Source organism: Littorina saxatilis, linkage group LG3 (genome assembly GCF_037325665.1).
Source record: "Littorina saxatilis isolate snail1 linkage group LG3, US_GU_Lsax_2.0, whole genome shotgun sequence".
Lineage (NCBI taxonomy): Eukaryota > Metazoa > Mollusca > Gastropoda > Littorinimorpha > Littorinidae > Littorina > Littorina saxatilis.
Window position 1 is genome coordinate 74905208 of NC_090247.1, and position 5719 is coordinate 74910926.

Consider the following 5719-nt stretch of genomic DNA (forward strand, 5'->3'; position numbering starts at 1 on the left):
GAGACCTGAAAGATAAAAATAAAAATAAAATAAAAACATTATTCCCGCGAACCGGATTCGAACCAGTGACCTAAGGATCGCCGAACCACATTGCCTCTACAGTCCTCCGCTCTACCAACTGAGCTATCACGGGATAGATAAATAGAGAAACATTTAAGAAGATGAAGTAAAACTGACTCCCATCAAGCCAATAAACTTTATTGCCACACCTGTATATCCCGAGGCTGACAACCAGCAGCTGTCACACATACACACACAGGTGGCTGACAACCAGCCGGTGTCACACATACACACACAGGTGGCTGACAACCAGCCGGTGTCACACATACACACACAGGTGGCTGACAAACCAGCCGGTGTCACACACGCACACACAGGTGGCTGACTCGCAACCAGCCGGTGTCACACATACACACACAGGTGGCTGACAACCAGCCGGTGTCACACACACAGGTGGCTAACAACCAGCAGCTGTCACACATACACACACAGGTGGCTGACAACCAGCCGGTGTCACACATACACACACAGGTGGCTGACAAACCAGCCTGGCCGGTGTCACACACGCACACAGGTGGCTGACAAACCAGCCGGTGTCACACACACACACACACACACACACACACACACACACACACACACACACACACAGGTGGCTGACAAACCAGCCTGTGTCACACATACACACACAGGTGGCTGACAAACCAGCCGGTGTCACACACACACACACACACACACACACACACACACACACACACACACACACACACACACAGGTGGCTGACAAACCAGCCTGTGTCACACATACACACACAGGTGGCTGACAAACCAGCCGGTGTCACACACACACACATACATGTGGCTGACAGCTAGAGCGAGAGAGCGATAGAGAGAATTGAATGTATGTATTCTTTTACGATGAGAACACAACTAGCATGCAAGTACAGTACAGCTTTTTTCATCTGATTTTTTAAAAATAACAAGCGCAATTAAACGATTTGTTAAAAAACAAAACGTAACAAATGATTTCTATCATACACAATGATAGAATAAGACATAAAACTTTTAATAGGTTATTCAATACGGAACTCATTTCTCTCTCCCACAATCTTTTCAGGTTATGCAGGTGTTGACGTACACATCGACATCGATACAACACAACAACACCAACGTTCGCCTAAAATAACACTGACACCTGATTATACAGACATATTGATTTAATGATCATACAAACAGACAAAGACACATTAAACAAATAAAAAATCTCGAGAGAGAGAGAGAGAGAGAGAGAGAGAGAGAGAGAGAGAGTGGAGAGAGAGAGAGAGAGAGAGTGGAGAGAGAGAGTGGAGAGAGAGAGTGGAGAGAGAGAGAGAGAGCGAGAGAGAGAGAGTGGAGAGAAAGAGAGAGAGAGAGTGGAGAGAGAGAGTGGAGAGAGAGAGAGTGGAGAGAGAGAGTGGAGAGAGAGAGAGTGGAGAGAGAGAGAGTGGAGAGAGACAGAGAGAGTGGAGAGAGAGAGAGAGAGAGAGAGAGAGAGAGAGAGAGAGTGGAGAGAGAGAGAGAGAGAGAGAGTGGGGAGAGAGAGAGAGAGAGTGGAGAGAGAGAGAGAGAGTGGAGAGAGAGAGAGAGAGAGTGGAGAGAAAGAGAGAGAGAGTGGAGAGAGAGAGAGTGGAGAGAGAGAGAGTGGAGAGAGAGAGAGAGTGGAGAGAGAGAGAGTGGAGAGAGAGAGAGAGAGAGAGAGCGGGCGGGGGATGGGGGGGGAGGGGGGGGGAGGGGTTAGTCCAATGTAGTCTAGATTTGCATACGAGCAAGACCCTTTTCACCCGCACTCAAAAAATCCTTCAATATAGATAGGAACGTGTGTGTTTTGACTGAGGCGCCGAAGAGATGATGTGCAAGTTTATTTGTGCATTTGTGGACCTCTGATCACATAGCGATACCGTTTCCCTTTTGGAAGGGCCCATCTATAAAGGAATATGTCAAAGATACATGATCATAAAGGCTTGAGAGAGAATAGTTCAAACTTGGGGGGGGGGGGGGGGCGACCGTTGCTGTTGTGCTGCATATTTGAGTAGGTGGGTAATTTCCGAACAGAGGCATGCAATGTATGCTTGTGATGTTCAATATACGCTGCTGAAAATGTTTGCGTAATGGCCAAACTGATATGAAATGTGATGTATTTACACACGTGCGCGCACATGCATATGGAAAGCCGTTTGGCTCATAAATACAGGTGTATTTATTTTAAATTACAGCTGTAATAGTTATGAGCCAAACGGCTTTCCATACACGCACACTGACGCGCGCTCAAGCGGTACGCATACAAATGCATGCACGCGCGCGCGCAGACACACGCATACACGCATACATATCCTCCCATATGCACACGCGGGCGCGCGAGCACACGCACGTCCACACACACACACACACACACGCTGGTGCGCACTGACACACACACACACACACACACACACACACACACACACACACACACACATACTGCGTTTTACCACTCAACACTCTCTCGTGCGCTCCTTCTACTAATTATATTTATTGCCGGTTGTTTTCAGTACTATTTTCAGCAAAGCCGACAGCTATTTGTATAGAAACTCTCATCGAGTCGGCAGAGGGCGACCCAGTTGTAAACATAGTGTTTTTCTTGTAATGCACGACCACTTAAGGAGCCGCGAAGATAAAATATCAAAGACTGAGAAGTTATCGTTACAATCTAGTGTCTGTTCTTCGTCTATCAGGCTTTTGTCTTGAGGGCAGGATCCTTGACAATTTATTGACTGTAAGGTAAAAAAAAAAAAAAAAATTGAAAAAAAAGAACAAAAGAACAAAAACAAAAAACAAAACCCCACTTGGGCTTGGCTAACTCTGCCCCCTCCCCCTCCCCCTCCCCCTCCTCCCCCCTCCCCCCCCCCCCCCAAAAAAAAAGAATATTATTCTAAGGGGTATGATCTCAGTGCTTAAACGCAGTGTTTCGGTCGGAAACATAGTTGGGCCATGGGGTCAATTATCTTTTTCTTTCTGCTGCTCAGAAATGTTAAGCACTTCGGTTCGATTATACCCTTAATAGAAAAACCGCTGATTTTGGGGTGGGGTAGGCCTGGGGGTTGGCAGGATGGGTAGTGTGTGTGTGGTCTCTTCTTCTTCTTCTGCGTTCGTGGGCTGAAACTCCCACATACACTCGTGTTTTTTGCACGAGTGGAATTTTACGTGTATGACCGTTTTTTACCCCGCCATTTAGGCAGCCATACGCCGTTTTCGGAGGAAGCATGCTGGGTATTTTCGTGTTTCTATAACCCACCGAACTCTGACATGGATTACAGGATCTTTTTCGTGCGCACTTGGTCTTGTGCTTGCGTGTACACACGGGGGGTGTTCGGACACCGAGGAGAGTCTGCACACAAAGTTGACTCTGAGAAATAAATCTCTCGCCGAACGTGGGGACGAACTCACGCTGACAGCGGCCAACTGGATACAAATTCAGCGCGCTACCGACTGAGCTACATCCCCGCCACGTGTGTGGTCTCTAGTTACTTCCAACCCGTAGCGAGAGGGAGGTGGAGAGGGAGGTAGAGAGGGGTAGGGGGGGAGATAGAGCGGTCAGTAAATCCTCCAAGTTGCTGTTGTTGCTGTAGTTTTGGTTATGGTTGTTGTTGTTTTCAAGAATCAATCATTTCAAAAATAACCATTGGAAAGTATACTTGGACAAACAGAAAGACACTAAATTCAGTTCCCGTACCCTTGGCTGGCGCCGACGTACTTTTATACACAGACATACACAACACTTTTACAACGAACAGTCGTCTGAAATGTTTTATCATAAATCGTTCGGGGCGCGCGCAGGAAGGATAGTGTTGTCGGTTCGGTGGAAGAATACAAAGCATTCTAGCAATTGTCTGAGATGGTTTCTCATAACTGTTTTTGTCGCTTGTAATGGTGATACTGTTTTTGTCGCTTGTAATGGTGATACTGTTTTTGTCGCTTGTAATGGTGATGCTGTTGTGGGTGTGGAAGGAAAACAACAAAATATTTCACCCTTCGCCTGACATGCTTTGCTTCATAAACCCATCCGTGCGTCAAATAATACAGTACTACGATATGTTGCGTGGAGAACGACCGAATATTGAATACGGAATCGGGAAATAGAGATATATAGTGATGACATAATTTTGTTCACCTGAAACTGTTTGCGTAACACCCGTTATACCTCCCCCCCCCCCCCCAAAAAAAAAAAAAAAAAAACCCAACCCAAAACAACTTAAATGTTCGGACGTAGAAGATAGTTGTGATTGACAGTGTAGATACTCTGAAGGTTTTATTCCCCCCCCCCCCCCCCCCCACCAACCCACCGACACCCCGACAAGATGTTTAACTTTTAGAAGCAGATCACAATTTTGAGGGACCAAGTGTAAAAAGATTTGAGTATTTTACAACCGTTTTTGCTTTACAGTGATAGACCTAACAGAAACTAGTTTCAAAGTATGAGACCTGAGACCACCATACATAAACTGAGAAAGGAAACCAAATAGAATCGGTCCTGAACAGGTTGAATGGACACAACAACAACGCCCCATACCCACCCCCACCCCCCATCGGGGACGAACTGATGATGCTACATAGATTATTATTTATCATTAACAACGTTATAATTATGCCATCTCTGTCCCATTTTGTTACACATTTGTTATCATGAATGTCTGAAGAGGAACATTATCGATACTAGTAGTATATTTCTGGTAACAACAAAACGTCACAAAGTAGGCACTGCCACTGGCAGTGTTAGACGAGAAAAGTGACAGCATCAGTATCGCAGTTCCGTAGTCGGTATGCAACCGTTCTCCCCGCAACCTCACTAATTATACTGTCGTCGTTTGTGCGTAGTCAAAGCTCACATTCACAATGCGTAACTAACATTTAGCTTATTTATCTGGCGTTGCACGTGCGCGTGTCTGTGTAATTTGTGTGTGCATCAGACACGATGCCAGAGCAGTGCCAGAAATAGCAGAAAGTCCGGGTCGTGATCCGGGACTTCCGGTTCGCGATGTCAATTCTGGCGCGACTTGTGTTTGTCGCTGGCATGACTGAGAACCATCCTCAGAGTGTCTGCAACTATTCAGTCATCCGTTGGTTTATCTGGTAGTTGTTGATTTGTTTCTTTCTTGTTGTTTTTAAGCCGCCATTAGAATAATGGGGGGCTTACTGGATTCGCTCTGTCTGTCTGTTTGTTTGTTTGTTTGTTTGAGGCGGGCGGCCGGCGGTCATTTTTTTCATTTTTTCATTCTTTCGTTCGTTCGTTCTTTCTTTCTTTTTTTCTCTGTTTTCCTTCTAATCATCATTCTTTCTGTCTAGCTGCCTTTCTTTGTTTACTTGCATTTTGTTCTTCTGTTTTTTCATATTTACTGTTTTTGCTATTATCGCTACTGCATATAAGAAGGGTGCTTTGTTCTAGAACTATTTATCTGAACTAGCCATTATTCAATACTTTCGTTCATTCGTACTTGCTGTTTTCCTTCTGCAGGAACAGCGTGTCAGCATTCCGGGTGTTTCACGCTTAATTTGCCATGGACGATCACATCATTCACACATAGTTAAGCAATGTGTACGCAACAACTCTAGACAGGTTCATACTTCATACCGTGACAGATGCCGTGTTGCAGAATTTGATGTTTCTATGAACGCGTTGAAAATCCTTCTTGGCTGAAGCTTCGTT

At 45.5% G+C, this 5719-nt stretch overlaps 1 protein-coding gene and 1 non-coding gene across 3 annotated transcripts in view; one reads left to right on the plus strand and one right to left on the minus strand.

Moving 5' to 3' along the window:
• The window catches only part of LOC138963263 (ras-related and estrogen-regulated growth inhibitor-like), a 79011-nt gene that overhangs the window by 52267 nt on the left and 21025 nt on the right, over positions 1–5719 (plus strand). The window lies entirely within an intron of this gene.
• On the minus strand, positions 43–133 carry Trnay-gua (transfer RNA tyrosine (anticodon GUA)). The gene is given in 2 exon segments: positions 43–78; positions 97–133. It is a non-coding gene; the product is annotated as a tRNA-Tyr (tRNA).